Source organism: Oncorhynchus kisutch, linkage group LG17 (genome assembly GCF_002021735.2).
Source record: "Oncorhynchus kisutch isolate 150728-3 linkage group LG17, Okis_V2, whole genome shotgun sequence".
Taxonomy (NCBI): domain Eukaryota; kingdom Metazoa; phylum Chordata; class Actinopteri; order Salmoniformes; family Salmonidae; genus Oncorhynchus; species Oncorhynchus kisutch.
The window spans coordinates 82038795-82058892 of NC_034190.2; the positions used below are offsets into that span (position 1 = coordinate 82038795).

The 20098-nt window shown below is 48.2% G+C and overlaps 1 protein-coding gene across 1 annotated transcript in view; it reads left to right on the top strand.

Annotated features, from left to right (window-relative positions):
* LOC109883993 (arginine-glutamic acid dipeptide repeats protein-like) overlaps positions 1–20098 on the top strand; it is a 195699-nt gene that overhangs the window by 46494 nt on the left and 129107 nt on the right. The gene's annotated exons all lie outside the window — the stretch shown is intronic.

Here is a 20098-nt window from a genome sequence, read left to right on the forward strand (position 1 = left end):
CCCCAATGATCCATCACATCTCCCAGAAATGTTTTCAACATACATCTGTAAAATGGTAGTCTAGAAACTAAAGCTTTGGTCGTCTTCCTCTCAGGACTTCCTCAATGTCAGACTCTGAGGCCTCAGCTTCACTGTCACTTTCCAACCTAGGGCCTGGCTCATTGTCAGGGGTCATCAAAAAGACATCAAATATGCCCAGATGGCCACCAGTGTTTCAACCCTTGTATTGGTCAGCCTGTTGCGTGCTTTGGTGTGTGTGTTCCCAAACAAGGACCAGTTGCGCTCTGAGGTGGCTGATGTTGGTGGGATTTGGAGGATGATGGAGGCAACAGGGGAAAGAGCCTCAGATCCACAAAGTCCCTTCCACCAGGTGGCTGATGAGATATGTTGGCACGACTGCCTTATTGCATCTCCATCCCAAAGCCCTTGCTTGGAAGTGTACTTCGCCAGACTGCCAAGAACCTTCCCCTCATCCAAGCCAAGGTGGTGAGACACGGTAGTGATGACACCATAGGCCTTGTTGATCTCTGCACCAGACAGGATGCTCTTGCCAGCAGACTTGGGGTCCAACATGTACGCTGCGGGGTGTATGGGCTTCAGGCAGGAGTCTTCATGCTTTTTGATGTATTTCAGAACTGTAGTTTCCTCTGCTTGGAGCAACAGTGAAGTGGGCAGGGCAGTACTGATTTCTTCTCTTACATCTGCAAGCAGAGTCTGAACATCAGACAGGATGGCATTGTCTCCCTCAATCGGTGCAATGGCTACAGCTATAGGTTTCAGGCTGCTTACCACTCTCTCCCAAAATACATCATCCAGGAGGATCCTCTTGATGGGGCTGTCCATATTGGCAGACGGTAGTGAGAAGTGACAAGGCCATTTCTTGGAGAGACTCCTTCCCCTCCAGGAGACTGTCAAACATGATGACAACACCACCCCAACGGGTGTTGCTGGGCAGCTTCAATGTGGTGCTTCTCACTTTGCTTGGTGAGATAGATCGCTGCTATAACTTGATGACTCTTCACATACCTAACCAACTCCTTGGCTCTCTTGTAGAGTGTATCTATTGTTTTCAGTGCCATGATGTTCTTGAGGAGCAGATTCAATGCATGAGAAGCACAGCCAATGGGTGTGATGTGAGGGTAGGACTCCTCCACTTTAGACCAAGCAGCCTTCATGTTTGCAGCATCGTCTGTCACCAGTACAAATACCTTCTGTGGTCCAAGGAAATTGATGGCTGCCTTCAGCTCATCTGCAATGTAGAGACCGGTGTGTCTGTTGTCCCTTGTGTCTGTGCTCTTGTAGAATACTGGTTAAGGGGTGGAGATGATGTAGTTAATTATTCCTTGCCCACGAACATTCGACCACCTATCAGAGATGATTGCAATGCAGTCTGCTTTCTCTATGATTTGCTTGACCTTCACTTGAACTCTGAACTCTGCATCCAGCAAATGAGTAGATAAAGCATGTCTGGTTGGAGGGGGTGTATGCTGGGCGGAGAACATTCAGAAATCTCTTCCTAATACACATTGCCTGTGAGCATCAGAGGGGAACCAGGTGCATACACAGCCTAAGCAGGACATTCATCAGCATTTCTCTGACTACGTTCCCCTATTGAGTTAAAAAAACTTCTCATTCCAGGAGGACCTTGAGCTGTTGCTATCGATAAGGTGTCTGATTCATCATTTTCACCTCGAATATAACTAGAGGGACATTTGTCAGAGGTTGCTTGTTGTGAGCGCTGAGGGAACTTTATGCACTTGGCCAGATTATTCTGCATCTTTGTTGCATTCTCCACATATGATTTGGCATTGGTATTTGCAAATGTACACAGCTTTTCCTTCTACATTAGCTACAGGGAAATGTCTCCACACATCAGATAGTGCCCGTGCCATTTTCCTGTAAAGATTTGAAAACATTTGTAAAAAAAAAAATATATATATATATATACAATTCCATGTACAGATAAATAGTTAAGCAGTTAGATTAAACAACTCCTTTGTCAGGTAAATGTTTTAAAATGAAACCGCGATGGGAAACAGGTGAATTAACACTCCTCAGTTAGCAGGTTCAAGCAAGTAAAACGCCACATGGTAGCAAAACGCCACATGGTAGCAAAAACGAACTAGCAGAAATTTGTGAACAAGTTAGAAATCATGTAAACACACTTTGCTGTAGGCTACTATTTACTAGTTAACAAAAAATCATGTATGTCGTATAAAATATATTCACCCCACCCAGTAATCCAATTTTACCAGAAAGCATGTAGTCCTTGGCTCAGACAGTGTAGTAGTGTGGGCTCAATAGAATCTCATTAGTGTGCAAGATCTTGAGAATCAGCTGTACATGTGATGGAAGAATGCACTGCACATGTGATGAAAAAATGCACTGTGCATGTGATGGAAAAATGCACTGTGCATGTGATGGAAAAATGCACTGTGCATGTGATGGAAAAATGCACTGTGCATGCGATGGAAAAATGCACTGTGCATGCGATGGAAAAATGCACTGTGCATGCGATGGAAAAATGCGCTGTGCATGCGATGGAAAAATGCGCTGTGCATGTGATGGAAAAATGCGCTGTGCATGTGATGGAAACATGCACTGTGCATGTGATGGAAACATGCACTGTGCATGTGATGGAAAAATGCACTGTGCATGCAGAGGGTTGCAATTCCAGTGAATTGGGGATAGTTCAACCAAAAGGTTCACTGTTATAAGCTAACTTTTTGATGAATTCATGCAACATTCCCGGGCTTAACTTCACATGGAAAGTTTCCAGCCCTTTGCAACCCTACTATCCACTTAAATAACTCTACCTACATGGACACACATTGACTCTGTACCGGTACCCCCTGTATATAGCCTCCACATTGACTCTGTACCGTAACACACTGTATATAGCCTCCACATTGACTCTGTACCGGTACCCCCTGTATATAGCCTCCCACATTGACTCTGTACTGGTACCCCATGTATATAGGCTCCACATTGACTCTGTACCAGTACCCCCTGTATATAGCCTCCACATTGACTCTGTACCGGTACCCCCTGTATATAGCCTCCACATTGACTCTGTACCAGTACCCCCTGTATATAGCCTCCACATTGACTCTGTACCGGTACCCCCTGTATATAACCTCCACATTGACTCTGTACCGGTACCCCCCTGTATATAGCCTCCACATTGACTCTGTACTGGTACCCCCTGTATATAGCCTCCACATTGACTCTGTACCGTAACACACTGTATATAGCCTCCACATTGACTCTGTACCGGTACCCCCTGTATATAGCCTCCCACATTGACTCTGTACTGGTACTCCCTGTATATAGCCTCCACATTGACTCTGTACTGGTACCCCCTGTATATAGCCTCCACATTGACTCTGTACTGGTACCCCCTGTATATAGTCTCCACATTGACTCTGTACCGGTACCCCCTGTATATAGCCTCCACATTGACTCTGTACCGGTACCCCCTGTATATAGCCTCCACATTGACTCTGTACCGTAACACCCTGTATATAGCCTCCGCATTGACTCTGTACCGTAACACCCTGTATATAGCCTCCACATTGACTCTGTACCGTAACACCCTGTATATATCCTCCACATTGACTCTGTACCGTAACACCCTGTATATAGCCTCCACATTGACTCTGTACCGTAATACCCTGTATATAGCCTCCACATTGACTCTGTACCGTAACACCCTGTATATAGCCTCCACATTGACTCTGTACCGGTACCCCCTGTATATAGTCTCCACATTGACTCTGTACCGGTACCCCCTGTATATAGCCTCCACATTGACTCTGTACCGGTACCCCCTGTATATAGCCTCCACATTGACTCTGTACCGGTACCCCCTGTATATAGCCTCCACATTGACTCTGTACCGGTACCCCCTGTATATAGCCTCCACATTGACTCTGTACCGGTACCCCCTGTATATAGCCTCCACATTGACTCTGTACCGGTACCCCCTGTATATAGCCTCCACATTGACTCTGTACCGGTACCCCCTGTATATAGCCTCCACATTGACTCTGAACTGGTACCCCCCTGTATATAGCCTCCACATTGACTCTGTACCGGTACCCCCCTGTATATAGCCTCCACATTGACTCTGTACCGTAACACCCCGTATATAGCCTCCACATTGACTCTGTACCGGTACCCCCTGTATATAGCCTCCACATTGACTCTGTACCGTAACACCCTGTATATAGCCTCCACATTGACTCTGTACCGTAACACCCTGTATATAGCCTCCACATTGACTCTGTACCGTAACACCCTGTATATATCCTCCACATTGACTCTGTACCGTAACACCCTGTATATAGCCTCCACATTGACTCTGTACCGTAATACCCTGTATATAGCCTCCACATTGACTCTGTACCGTAACACCCTGTATATAGCCTCCACATTGACTCTGTACCGTAACACCCTGTATATATCCTCCACATTGACTCTGTACCGTAACACCCTGTATATAGCCTCCACATTGACTCTGTACCGTAACACCCTGTATATAGCCTCCACATTGACTCTGTACCGTAACACCCTGTATATAGCCTCCACATTGACTCTGTACCGTAACACCCTGTATATAGCCTCCACATTGACTCTGTACCGTAACACCCTGTATATAGCCTCCACATTGACTCTGTACCGTAATACCCTGTATATAGCCTCCACATTGACTCTGTACCGTAATACCCTGTATATAGCCTCCACATTGACTCTGCACCGGTACCCCCTGTATATAACCTCCACATGGACTCTGTACCGTAACACCCCGTATATAGCCTCCACATTGACTCTGCACCGGTACCTCCCCTGTATATAGCCTCCACATTGACTCTGCACCGGTACCTCCCCTGTATATAGCCTCCACATTGACTCTGCACCGGTACCTCCCCTGTATATAGCCTCCACATTGACTCTGCACCGGTACCTCCCCTGTATATAGCCTCCACATTGACTCTGCACCGGTACCTCCCCTGTATATAGCCTCCACATTGACTCTGTACCGGTACCTCCCCTGTATATAGCCTCCACATTGACTCTGTACCGGTACTCCCTGTATATAGCCTCCACATTGACTCTGTACCGGTACCTCCCCTGTATATAGCCTCACTGTTGTTATTTTACTGCTGCTCTTTAATTACTTGTTACTTTTATTTCTCATTCTTATCCATATTTTTTTTTACCTGTACTGTTGATTAGGTGTTCATAAGTCAGCATGTCACTGTAAGGTCTACACCTGTTGTATTCAGCATGTCACTGGGATGTCTACACCTGTTGTATTCAGCATGTCACTGGGATGTCTACACCTGTTGTATTCAGCATGTCACTGGGATGTCTACACCTGTTGTATTCAGCATGTCACTGGGATGTCTACACCTGTTGTATTCAGCATGTCACTGGGATGTCTACACCTGTTGTATTCAGCATGTCACTGGGATGTCTACACCTGTTGTATTCAGCATGTCACTGGGATGTCTACACCTGTTGTATTCAGCATGTCACTGGGATGTCTACACCTGTTGTATTCAGCATGTCACTGGGATGTCTACACCTGTTGTATTCAGCATGTCACTGGGATGTCTACACCTGTTGTATTCAGCATGTCACTGGGATGTCTACACCTGTTGTATTCAGCATGTCACTGGGATGTCTACACCTGTTGTATTCAGCATGTCACTGGGATGTCTACACCTGTTGTATTCAGCATGTCACTGGGATGTCTACACCTGTTGTATTCAGCATGTCACTGGGATGTCTACACCTGTTGTATTCAGCATGTCACTGGGATGTCTACACCTGTTGTATTCAGCATGTCACTGGGATGTCTACACCTGTTGTATTCAGCATGTCACTGGGATGTCTACACCTGTTGTATTCAGCATGTCACTGGGATGTCTACACCTGTTGTATTCAGCATGTCACTGGGATGTCTACACCTGTTGTATTCAGCATGTCACTGGGATGTCTACACCTGTTGTATTCAGCATGTCACTGGGATGTCTACACCTGTTGTATTCAGCATGTCACTGGGATGTCTACACCTGTTGTATTCAGCATGTCACTGGGATGTCTACACCTGTTGTATTCAGCATGTCACTGGGATGTCTACACCTGTTGTATTCAGCATGTCACTGGGATGTCTACACCTGTTGTATTCAGCATGTCACTGGGATGTCTACACCTGTTGTATTCAGCATGTCACTGGGATGTCTACACCTGTTGTATTCAGCATGTCACTGGGATGTCTACACCTGTTGTATTCAGCATGTCACTGTAAGGTCTACACCTGTTGTATTCAGCATGTCACTGGGATGTCTACACCTGTTGTATTCAGCATGTCACTGGGATGTCTACACCTGTTGTATTCAGCATGTCACTGGGATGTCTACACCTGTTGTATTCAGCATGTCACTGGGATGTCTACACCTGTTGTATTCAGCATGTCACTGGGATGTCTACACCTGTTGTATTCAGCATGTCACTGTAAGGTCTACTACACCTGTTGTATTCAGCATGTCACTGTAAGGTCTACTACACCTGTTGTATTCAGCATTTCACTATAAGGTCTACACCTGTTGTATTCAGCATGTCACTGTAAGGTCTACACCTGTTGTATTCAGCATTTCACTGTAAGGTCTACTACACCTGTTGTATTCAGCATTTCACTGTAAGGTCTACTACACCTGTTGTATTCAGCATTTCACTGTAAGGTCTACACCTGTTGTATTCAGCATGTCACTGTAAGGTCTACTACACCTGTTGTATTCAGCATGTCACTGTAAGGTCTACTACACCTGTTGTATTCAGCATGTCACTGTAAGGTCTACTACACCTGTTGTATTCAGCATGTCACTGTAAGGTCTACTACACCTGTTGTATTCAGCATGTCACTGTAAGGTCTACTACACCTGTTGTATTCAGCATGTCACTGTAAGGTCTACTACACCTGTTGTATTCAGCATGTCACTGTAAGGTCTACTACACCTGTTGTATTCAGCATGTCACTGTAAGGTCTACTACACCTGTTGTATTCAGCATGTCACTGTAAGGTCTACTACACCTGTTGTATTCAGCATGTCACTGTAAGGTCTACTACACCTGTTGTAATCAGCATGTCACTGTAAGGTCTACTACACCTGTTGTATTCAGCATGTCACTGTAAGGTCTACTACACCTGTTGTAATCAGCATGTCACTGTAAGGTCTACTACACCTGTTGTAATCAGCATGTCACTGTAAGGTCTACTACACCTGTTGTATTCAGCATGTCACTGTAAGGTCTACTACACCTGTTGTAATCAGCATGTCACTGTAAGGGATGTCTACACCTGTTGTATTCAGCATGTCACTGTAAGGTCTACTACACCTGTTGTAATCAGCATGTCACAGTAAGGTCTACTACACCTGTTGTATTCAGCATGTCACTGTAAGGTCTACTACACCTGTTGTAATCAGCATGTGACGAATACAATTTGATTTGAAATAACTCATGTAAGCAGTAAAATCAGAGTTCAAAAACTGATAAAAATCTACCTTATGGAAGAGCATGGACTGTGAAGAGACACACACACACACACACACACACACACACACACACACACACACACACACACACACACACACACACACACACACACACACACACACACAGCCTAATTACCATAACAAATGAATAGCCTGGGCATTTATTTGCTTAAGTCACTGAACACAACAGATGCTTATGAGAGACAATCTTCTACTTGAGCCAGGCTTCTATATTTCCTTAAGGCACATTTGTTCATTTTCACGAATCGTTTAATTCCAGCATTTTAATCAACTTCTTAATTTACACACTTTGTCACGCTTCTATTGTCTTAATAATGACCATTTAAAAAAAAATAATGACCGAACAATTATTCTCCTCCTGAATGTGCGTTTTCGACTTTTGCCACTTTTGCCAAAGTTGTTGTGCTTGCAAGTTGTCAGCATCAGCTCAGCCCTTCTTCCCTCCTCGACCCAGCATCAACACTGGGCCACTGCTATAACAGAGCAGCACTGAGGATGGGGAAAGAAATGGAGCAATCTTTCCCCATGTGCTTCCTCTCTCCTTTTCCCCTGACTATAAACCTGAGAGAGAGAGAGAGAGAGAGACCCCCCAAATGTTCTCCATTTCTTTCCCCATCCTCAGTGCTGCTCTGTTATAGCAGTGGCCCAGTGTTGATGCTGGGTCGAGGAGGGAAGAAGGGCTGAGCTGATGCTGACAATTTGGGCTGGAGAAGAGAGTGCAAGGGAGACCCGGAATGGAGTGAAAGAGAGAGGAGCTTGGAGGGAAGGGAGAACGTGAGAGTGGGGCTGAGAGGGAAGGATGGCGGCTGCTGACGGGGCTGGGGCGGCTCTGTTGATAAATGTTCCAGGCTGACGGCTCAATGTGCTTACCTAATGGGAGCCTCAGCCGATCTCTCTTGTCACACACACTGCAGTTTTCTCTCTCCCCCTCCCACCTTTCTCTCTCTTTCTCGTACACTCTTTCTCGTTCTCTCTTTCTTGTACTCTCTCTCACCCCCCCACCTCTCGCTCTCTGTTGCCCTCCCCCTCTCTCTATCCCTCTCTTTCCTGTGGTGGTAGAGACAGGCTATGCTTGGCTAAGCACAGAGCACACAGAAGCCACACTCAATTTCTCAAAGGTTAATGGATCTGCCTCATAATGTACACTAATCACCTGGTAATCACTTTCCTTTAGGTTGATAGAAAGTAAGGGCAGCGGTGATGACGACAGGCGGCCATTTTAGGGATGCGGTTTCCTTTGGGTTGATAGAAAGTAAGGGCAGCGGTGATGACGGCAGGCGGCCATTTTAGGGATGTGGTTTCCTTTGGGTTGATAGAAAGTAAGGGCAGCGGTGATGACGGCAGGCGGCCATTTTGAGGATACGGTTTCCTTTGGGTTGTTAGAAAGTAAGGGCAGCGGTGATGACGACAGGCGGCCATTTTAGGGATGCGGTTTCCTTTGGGTTAATAGAAAGTAAGGGCAGCGGTGATAATGACAGGCGGCCATTTTGGGGATGCGGTTTCCTTTGGGTTGATATGAATAAAGGGAAGTGCGGGGATAGGGCTGGGCGATATGTCCCAAATATATCGCAATATAATTCATTTTTTATTGGGTATTTGACGGTATTTTATGTTTTTGAATTCTAAATATGCTGCCGTGATGACGACCAGGAGTCTTTTGGGGATGCGGTTTCCTTTGGGGCTGATGTGAAGTAAGGGCAGCAGTGATGACGGCAGGCGGCCATTTTGGGGATGCGGTTTCCTTTGGGTTGATGTGAAGTAAGGGCAGCAGTGATGACGCTAAAGCTAACAGAGACGTCAACGTATCCTTGGATTATAAAAATAATTGAAAAAGGACAATAAACTAGTAACTAACAAAACACTGTCATACTTCCAGTCCTAGATCGCCACACTGATTAGGGTGCAGGCGAGGTCTAGTCAAAGATGACTATTATTAACAAGATAGCCGAGTGATCACTTTTAACAATGGAAATGCATGTCCTTAACGATTGAAGGCAGGTCGAGATCATGTGGGACCATTGTAGCCAATGAGAGGGCAGATACGCGTGTGAACAACAGATACATCTAAGTCAGATGTTGCCACATCTGCTTATATCAGTACATTTGCAGCAGCGTAAACGTTACGAAACTTCTATTTGATTTAAATAAGGTTCTCGTAATTCGACACTCTCATAGACCTCCATACATAAAATGGGCTTATCTTACACGGACAGATTTTGTGCGGAGTAAATACTCTTGCTTCGCCTCTTCCTCTCTTGGTCTAGTTAAGGTGTGCTGGGTTAGGAAGTCCCGCTGGTAATTGGTGGAGAGAGAGGAAGTGAGAGGAAGTGAGAGGAAGAGAGAGGAAGTGAGTGGGACATTTCCACAGCTATCATGTAGTAGTCCCAGAGACGGAAGTTCACACTCCACTTTCTGGTTCAATGAAAGTCAATTAACTAAGAAGTCAGCTGCTATTGCATTGGTACCTATGGGAGAGACAGCCAGTTAAGTAGACGGGAACTGACCATTTAATTTTTATGGTAAACGGCCTGAGTGAACTATCTTCATTTCAAATCAAACTTTATTAGTCACATGCGCCGAATACAACAGGTGTAGACCTTAAAGTGAAACGCTTACATTACAAGCCCTTAACCAACAATGCAGTTTAAAAAATATGAATAAGATTATAAAATTATAAAAAAGATTATAAAAATAAGAAATAAAAGTAAAAAGTAATTCAAGAGCAGCAGTAAAATAACAATAGTGAGACTATATACAGAGTCAATGTGGAGGCTATATACAGGGGGTACCAGTACAGAGTCAATGTGGAGGCTATATACAGGGGGTACCAGTACAGAGTCAATGTGGAGGCTATATACAGGGGGTACCAGTACAGAGTCAATGTGGAGGCTATATACAGGGTGTTACGGTACAGAGTCAATGTGGAGGCTATATACAGGGGGTACCGGTGCAGAGTCAATGTGGAGGCTATATACAGGGTGTTACGGTACAGAGTCAATGTGGAGGCTATATACAGGGGGTACCGGTGCAGAGTCAATGAGCACCGGTTAGTTGAGGTAATATGTACATGTAAGTAGAGATATTAAAGTGACTGCTTCGTCTGACCACTTTTTTTATTATTGATCTAGTCACTGGTGCTTCCTGCTTTAATTTTTAGCTTGTAAGCAGGAATCAGGAGGATATCATTATTTATCTACCATCTTTGGTAGTGTGACCATTTTGTTAGCCTGGTCAAATATCTGTTGAAGTGCTGTATACAGTGCCTTGCGAAAGTATTCGGCCCCCTAGAACTTTGCGACCTTTTGCCACATTTCAGGCTTCAAACATAAAGATATAAAACTGTATTTTTTGTGAAGAATTAACAACAAGTGGGACACAATCATGAAGTGGAATGACATTTATTGGATATTTCAAACCTTTTTAACAAATCAAAAACTGGAAAATTGGGTGTGCAAAATTATTCAGCCCCCTTAAGTTAATACTTTGTAGCGCCACCTTTTGCTGCGATTACAGCTGTAAGTCGCTTGGGGTATGTCTCTATCAGTTTTGCACATCGAGAGACTGAAATTTTTTCCCATTCCTCCTTGCAAAACAGCTCGAGCTCAGTGAGGTTGGATGGAGAGCATTTGTGAACAGCAGTTTTCAGTTCTTTCCACAGATTCTCGATTGGATTCAGGTCTAGACTTTGACTTGGCCATTCTAACACCTGGATATGTTTATTTTTGAACCATTCCATTGTAGATTTTGCTTTATGTTTTGGATCATTGTCTTGTTGGAAGACAAATCTCCGTCCCAGTCTCAGGTCTTTTGCAGACTCCATCAGGTTTTCTTCCAGAATGGTCCTGTATTTGGCTCCATCCATCTTCCCATCAATTTTAACCATCTTCCCTGTCCCTGCTGAAGAAAAGCAGGCCCAAACCATGATGCTGCCACCACCATGTTTGACAGTGGGGATGGTGTGTTCAGGGTGATGAGCTGTGTTGCTTTTACGCCAAACATAACGTTTTGCATTGTTGCCAAAAAGTTCAATTTTGGTTTCATCTGACCAGAGCACCTTCTTCCACATGTTTGGTGTGTCTCCCAGGTGGCTTGTGGCAAACTTTAAATGACACTTTTTATGGATATCTTTAAGAAATGGCTTTCTTCTTGCCACTCTTCCATAAAGGCCAGATTTGTGCAATATACGACTGATTGTTGTCCTATGGACAGAGTCTCCCACCTCAGCTGTAGATCTCTGCAGTTCATCCAGAGTGATCATGGGCCTCTTGGCTGCATCTCTGATCAGTCTTCTCCTTGTATGAGCTGAAAGTTTAGAGGGACGGCCAGGTCTTGGTAGATTTGCAGTGGTCTGATACTCCTTCCATTTCAATATTATCGCTTGCACAGTGCTCCTTGATGTTTAAAGCTTGGGAAATCTTTTTGTATCCAAATCCGGCTTTAAACTTCTTCACAACAGTATCTCGGACCTGCCTGGTGTGGTCCTTGTTCTTCATGATGCTCTCTGCGCTTTTAACGGACCTCTGAGACTATCACAGTGCAGGTGCATTTATACGGAGACTTGATTACACACAGGTGGATTGTATTTATCATCATTAGTCATTTAGGTCAACATTGGATCATTCAGAGATCCTCACTGAACTTCTGGAGAGAGTTTGCTGCACTGAAAGTAAAGGGGCTGAATAATTTTGCACGCCCAATTTTTCAGTTTTTGATTTGTTAAAAAGGTTTGAAATATCCAATAAATGTCATTCCACTTCATGATTGTGTCCCACTTGTTGTTGATTCTTCACAAAAAAATACAGTTTTATATCTTTATGTTTGAAGCCTGAAATGTGGCAAAAGTTCGCAAAGTTCAAGGGGGCCGAATACTTTCGCAAGGCACTGTATCCAACTCCCTACAATGATCTGGGACCCGGGCTACCATTTTGTTCTCACGTTGAAATTACATCCCTCCCTCCCGAGATCGAAACGTGGTCAGGAGCTCAGTGTGTAAGGCATCAGATTCACTCTGTAATGGGCTGTTGTTGTCCTCTATGTTCTTATGTAGTCTGTTGCAGCTACTAAATCACTTAAAAAAAAAAAAACTGGCATGTTGCCCACTACTACTCATTGCATCTGACTCTTTGTACAGCAACTGGCACAACAATGAGGAAATACCTTCAATGTTGTAATGGTGTATATAGGCTAATACGTCAGTAGTCCTAGAAATCCTTACTGTTTAAAGTTGTTAGCTTGGTGCTTGGCTATTCTTCAAGGTAAGGGCAGTAGAGTTCATGGCTGATAGAAGCAGGGTGTTTATAAGGGCAGTAGAGTTCATGGCTGATAGAAGCAGGGTGTTTAAGGGCAGTAGATTTCATGGCTGATAGAAGCAGAGTGTTTACAAGGGCAGTAGAGTTCATGGCTGATAGAAGCAGAGTGTTTATAAGGGCAGTAGAGTTCATGGCTGATAGAAGCAGGGTGTTTATAAGGGCAGTAGATTTCATGGCTGATAGAAGCAGAGTGTTTATAAGGGCAGTAGAGTTCATGGCTGATATAAGCAGAGTGTTTATAAGGGCAGTAGAGTTCATGGCTGATAGAAGCAGGGTGTTTAAGGGCAGTAGAGTTCATGGCTGATAGAAGCAGGGTGTTTATAAGGGTAGTAGAGTTCATGGCTGATAGAAGCAGGGTGTTTATAAGGGCAGTAGAGTTCATGGCTGATAGAAGCAGGGTGTTTATAAGAGCAGTAGAGTTCATGGCTGATAGAAGCAGGGTGTTTATAAGGGCAGTAGAGTTCATGGCTGATAGAAGCAGAGTGTTTATAAGGGCAGTAGAGTTCATGGCTGATAGAAGCAGAGTGTTTATAAGGGCAGTAGAGTTCATGGCTGATAGAAGCAGGGTGTTTATAAGGGCAGTAGTGTTCATGGCTGATAGAACAGGGTGTTTATAAGGGCAGTAGAGTTCATGGCTGATAGAAGCAGAGTGTTTATATAGTAAAGCTCATAGGATGTATTTAAATTCCATTTTCATTCTTGTTTTCTTTTCTTCTGTTTTTTTTCTCTCCCAGCAGTGTTCTTCATTGGTTGGTTGGTTTTGTCAGGTGTTATTAGGCCCCTGGTCTGGTCTGAGGGGGGAAGTGTTCAGACACAGGAAGTGTTCAGACACAGGAAGTGTTCAGACACAGGAAGTGTTCAGACACAGGAAGTGTTCAGACACAGGAAGTGTTCAGACACAGGAAGTGTTCAGACACAGGAAGTGTTCAGACACAGGAGGAGAGCTAGGAGAGGAGGTGAATGCCGTCAAGGTTAGTCAACAAAACGAGCGGCCATGCGGCACCAAACACAGCCGTTTCCTGCCTTCTTCAATCCTCACCTCTCCTGCTCCCAATATAACTAACTACCTGTCTCTTCCTGCCCCCATCTCCATGTAGTGTGCCCGGGTTGTCATAACACACTGCACCCGCTAGCTAATTCCTGTCTCCTCTCCTCCTCTCCCTCAGCAGCACCTCTCCTCTCCCCTCAGCAGCACCTCTCCTCTCCCCTCAGCAGCACCTCTCCTCTCCCCTCAGCAGCACCTCTCCTCTCCCCTCAGCAGCACCTCTCCTCTCCCCTCAGCAGCACCTCTCCTCTCCCCTCAGCAGCACCTCTCCTATCCCCTCAGCAGCACCTCTCCTCTCCCCTCAGCAGCACCTCTCCTCTCCCCTCAGCAGCACCTCTCCTCTCCCCTCAGCAGCACCTCTCCTCTCCCCTCAGCAGCACCTCTCCTCTCCCCTCAGCAGCACCTCTCCTCTCCCCTCAGCAGCACCTCTCCTCTCCCCTCAGCAGCACCTCTCCTCTCCCCTCAGCAGCACCTCTCCTCTCCCCTCAGCAGCACCTCTCCTCTCCCCTCAGCAGCACCTCTCCCCTCCCCTCAGCAGCACCTCTCCTCACAGCTAGCTCCCTGGTAGTTTAACCCCTTCCTAACCTTCCTGGGTAACTTAGGCTGTGCTCTTTCTGTAACCAGCCACTCAACCCCCAACCTCTCTCCTGGAACACCTTAACACACTACCATGTTTGTCTATGTATTACGGCTTATGTTCTATTACAACCTGTTCATAATGCATATATCCAGACCACCTCCTCCCCGTCTTCACCCTCCTCCTCTCCTCCCCGTCTTCACCCTCCTCCTCTCCTCCCCGTCTTCACCCTCCTCCTCTCCTCCCCGTCTTCACCCTCCTCCTCTTCTCCCCGTCTTCACCCTCCTCCTCTTCTCCCCGTCTTCACCCTCCTCCTCTTCTCCCCGTCTTCACCCTCCTCCTCTTCTCCCCGTCTTCACCCTCCTCCTCCTCTCCCCGTCTTCACCCTCCTCTCCTCCCCGTCTTCACCCTCCCTGTCTTCACCCTCCCTGTCTTCACCCTCCCTGTCTTCACCCTCCCTGTCTTCACCCTCCCTGTCTTCACCCTCCTCCTCTCCCCCCGTCTTCACCCTCCTCCCCCGTCTTCACCCTCCTCCTCCCCTCCCCGTCTTCACCCTCCTCCTCTCCTCCCCATCTTCACCCTCCTCCCCCGTCTTCACCCTCCTCCTCCCCTCCCCGTCTTCACCCTCCTCCTCTCCTCCCCATCTTCACCCTCCTCCTCTCCCCGTCTTCACCCTCCTCCTCTCCCCGTCTTCACCCTCCTCCTCCCCTCCCCGTCTTCACCCTCCTCCTCTCCTCCCCATCTTCACCCTCCTCCCCCGTCTTCACCCTCCTCCTCCCCTCCCCGTCTTCACCCTCCTCCTCTCCTCCCCGTCTTCACCCTCCTCCTCTCCCCGTCTTCACCCTCCTCCTCTCCCCGTCTTCACCCTCCTCCTCTCCTCCCCCGTCTTCACCCTCCTCCTCTCCTCCCCCGTCTTCACCCTCCTCCTCCCCTCCCCGTCTTCACCCTCCTCCTCTCCTCCCCATCTTCACCCTCCTCCTCTCCCCGTCTTCACCCTCCTCCTCTCCCCGTCTTCACCCTCCTCCTCTCCTCCCCCGTCTTCACCCTCCTCCTCTCCTCCCCCGTCTTCACCCTCCTCCTCCCCTCCCCGTCTTCACCCTCCTCCTCCCCTCCCCGTCTTCACCCTCCTCCTCTCCTCCCCTCCCCGTCTTCACCCTCCTCCTCTCCTCCCCATCTTCACCCTCCTCCTCTCCTCCCGTCTTCACCCTCCTCCTCTCCTCCCGTCTTCACCCTCCTCCTCTCCTCCCCGTCTTCACCCTCCTCCTCTCCTCCCGTCTCACCCTCCTCTCCCCATCTTCACCCTCCCTGTCTTCACCCTCCCCGTCTTCACCCTCCTCCTCTCTCCCCGTCTTCACCCTCCTCTCCCCATCTTCACCCTCCCTGTCTTCACCCTCCCCGTCTTCACCCTCCTCCTCTCCCCCCGTCTTCACCCTCCTCCCCCGTCTTCACCCTCCTCCCCCGTCTTCACCCTCCTCCTCTCCTCCCCGTCTTCACCCTCCTCCTCTCCTCCCCGTCTTCACCCTCCTCCTCTCCTCCCCGTCTTCACCCTCCTCCTCTCCTCCCCGTCTTCACCCTCCTCCTCTCCTCCCCGTCTACCCTCCTCCTCTCCTCCCCGTCTTCAACCTCCTCCTCTCCTCCCCGTCTTCACACCCTCCTCCCTCTCCTCCCCGTCTTCACCTCCTCCTCTCCTCCCTCCTCCCGTCTTCACCCTCCTCCTCTCCTCCCCGGCTTCCATCTTCACCCTCCTCCCTCCTCTCCTCCCCGTCTTCACCCTCCTCCTCTCCTCCCCGTCTTCACCCTCCCTGTCTTCAACCCTCCCCGTCTTCAACCCTCCTCCTCTCCCCCTCTTCACCCTCCTCCCCCGTCTTCACCCTCCTCCTCTCCTCTCCGTCTTGACCCTCCTCCTCTCCGTCTTCACCCTCCTCCTCTCCCCGTCTTCACCCTCCTCCTCTCCTCTCCGTCTTCACCCTCCTCCTCTCCTCTCCGTCTTCACCCTCCTCCTCTCCTCCCGTCTTCAACCCTCCTCTCCCCGTCTTCACCCTCCCTGTCTTCACCCTCCCGTCTTCATCCCTCCTCCTCTCCCCCCGTCTTCACCCTCCTCCCCCGTCTTCAACCCCCCCGTCTTCACCCTCCTCCTCTCCCCGTCTTCACCCTCCTCCCCCGTCTTCACCCTCCTCCCCCGTCTTCACCCTCCTCCTCTCCCCGTCTTCACCCTCCTCCTCTCCCCGTCTTCACCCTCCTCCTCTCCCCGTCTTCACCCTCCTCCTCTCCTCCCCGTCTTCACCCTCCTCCTCTCCTCCCCCGTCTTCACCCTCCTCCTCTCCTCCCCCGTCTTCACCCTCCTCCTCTCCTCCCCGTCTTCACCCTCCTCCTCTCCTCTCCTCCCCGTCTTCAACCCTCCTCCTCTCCTCTTCCTCCCCGTCTTCACCCTCCTCCTCTCCTCTCCTCCCTGTCTTCACCCTCCCTGTCTTCACCCTCCCCGTCTTCACCCTCCTCCTCTCCTCTCCGTCTTCACCCTGCTCCTCTCCCCGTCTTCACCCTGCTCCTCTCCCCGTCTTCACCCTCCTCCTCTCCTCCCTCCCCCGTCTTCACCCTCCTCTCCTCCCCGTCTTCACCCCCTCCTCTCCTCCCCTCCCCGTCTTCACCCTCCTCCTCTCCTCCCCTCCTCCGTCTTCACCCTCCTCCGTCTTCACCCTCCTCCTCTCCTCCCCGTCTTCACCCTCCTCTCTCCGTCTTCACCCTCCTCCTCGTCTTCACCCTCCTCTCCCCGTCTTCACCCTCCCTGTCTTCACCCTCCCCGTCTTCACCCTCCTCCTCTCCCCCCGTCTTCACCCTCCTCCCCCGTCTTCACCCTCCTCTCCTCTCCGTCTTCACCCTCCTCCTCTCCCCGTCTTCACCCTCCTCTCCTCCTCGTCTATAAGAAAGAATGTGATTATTCAGATGTGACAGACGCCTTTCAAGCCATTTAAATGAAAGTGTGACTGGTGTACATAGGATGTAGACACCAGTCCTGAACACAGTGATGTAGTGATACTTCTTCTAGTTGGTGTCACTGTGTATGGTTGAGCCATAAATGGCACCCTATTCCCTATTTTGTGCACTACTTTTGATCAGGACCCATACAGCTCAAAATAGGGTTCTGGTCTAAAGTAGTGTACTATATAGAGCTCTGGTCTAAAGTAGTGCACTATATAAGGAATAGGGTTCTGGTCTAAAGTAGTGCACTATATAGGGAATAGGGCTCTGGTCTAAAGTAGTGCACTATATAGGGAATAGGGGTCTGGTCTAAAGTAGTGCACTGTATAAGGAATAGGGCTCTGGTCTAAAGTAGTGCACTATATAGGGAATAGGGCTCTGGTCTAAAGTAGTGTACTATATAGGGAATAGGGCTCTGGTCTTAATGTAGTGCACTATATAGGGAATAGGGCTCTGGTCTAAAGTAGTGCACTATATAGGGAATAGGGCTCTGGTCTAAAGTAGTGCACTATATAGGGAATAGGGTTCTGGTCTAAAGTAGTGCACTATATAGGGAATAGGGCTCTGGTCTAAAGTAGTGCACTATATAGGGAATAGGGCTCTGGTCTAAAGTAGTGCACTATATAGGGAATAGGGCTCTGGTCTAAAGTAGTGCACTATATAGGGAATAGGGTGCCATTTGGGATGTTCCCATGTTGTAGCTGTTCAAAGCCTGGCTAGGTTATTTAATGAGTTCTGTAATTAGCTTTCACTGGACTCTGTCCCCTGCTGCCTCCTCCTGCTGATGTGTGCTCACGTCTTCCCCTCCTCTCACCCCTCCTCTCATCCCTCCATCCTCCTCCCCTCCTCTCATCCCTCCATCCTCCTCCCCTCCTCTCATCCCTCCATCCTCCTCCCCTCCTCTTTCTCCATCCCCCACCTTTCCTCTATCCCCCACCTCTCCTCCATCCTTCACCTCTCCTCTCATCCCTCCATCCCCCACCTCTCCTCTCCTCTCATCCCTCCATCCCCCACCTCTCCTCTCATCCCTCCATCCCCCACCTCTCCTCTCATCCCTCCATCCCCCCACCTCTCCTCCATCCTTCACCTCTCCTCTCATCCCTCCACTCTCCTCTCATCCCGCCATCCTCCTCCCCTCCTCTTTCTCCATCCCCCACCTTTCCTCTATCCCCCACCTCTCCTCTCATCCCTCCATCCCCCACCTCTCCTCCATCCCCCACCTCTCCTCCATCCCCCACCTCTCCTCTCATTCCTCCATCCCCCACCTCTCCTCCATCCCCCACCTCTCCTCCATCCCCCACCTCTCCTCTCATCCCCCACCTCTCCTCTCATCCCTCCACTCTCCTCTCATCCCGCCATCCTCCTCCCCTCCTTTCATCCTTCCATCCTCTTTCTCCATCCCCCACCTTTCCTCCATCCCCCACCTCTCCTCTCATCCCTCCATCCCCCACCTCTCCTCCATCCTTCACCTCTCCTCTCATCCCTCTCCTCTCATCCCTCCATCCCCCACCTCTCCTCTCATCCCTCCATCCCCCACCTCTCCTCCATCCTTCACCTCTCCTCTCATCCCTCCACTCTCCTCTCATCCCTCCACTCCTCACCCCTCCTCTCATTCCTCATCCCTCCATCCACCCCTCTGCTCATCCCTCCATCCCCCACCCCTCCTCTCATCCCTCCATCCCCCACCCCTCCTCTCATCCCTCCATCCCCTACCCCTCCTCTCATCCCTCCTCTCATCCCTCCATCCCCTCTTCTAGCTAACGTTTACCTCTGTACCCACGTCACATTACAACAACGCTAGACGAGGGTCTATGATGTGTGTGTGTCAGATCAGAACGCCACGCCACAAAAGGCTCATGAAACATGCATTGACCGTAACGATTAATGAACACGCGTGTTAGTGCGTGCACACGCATCCTGACAAATGGTTTGTGCACTAAGTGTCCATGTAAACACAACATAGACCCGAGGCTGTGTGTTGTTATCCACCAGTGAAGACAAGCAGACGCTTTCTTTCTGTATTAGTTTGGACCCGATGATCGTGTGTTTTAAAAACAACAACGACATGAAACTCAAAACAGAAACCTATTATTTCTTGTTGTGAAGCTGCACTATGTAGAAATCGCTCCGCCATTTCCCGATTGCAATTATTATTATTTTTTTAAACAGTTCTCCTCATTTCAGTTTGTGTGACAGAACAAGCATGTATAGTGTAGAGAATCATTGTACCATCTTAAACTGCTGTGAAATATATTTTTCTTAAAACCAAAAATATAGTATTTTCAGCTGTTTTGAAGCTGGTAACTGAAAGAAGAAGAAACTAAACGTCTATTCACGGGAAGCATAGAAATAGTGAACATAGAACAGATATACAACTTCTTAGACTGGTTTTCAATGAGAATGACAGATTACATGTTGCAGCTTTAGCACAGTACATTTATCATTTATTGTACCTCCCATTTTTGTCTGTGGAAACCCAATGATGTCTTATAGACTTTAAGACAATAGTGAGATGATGTCTTATAGACTTTAAGACAATAGTGAGATGATGTCTTATAGACTTCAAGACAATAGTGAGATGATGTCTTATAGACTTCAAGACAATAGT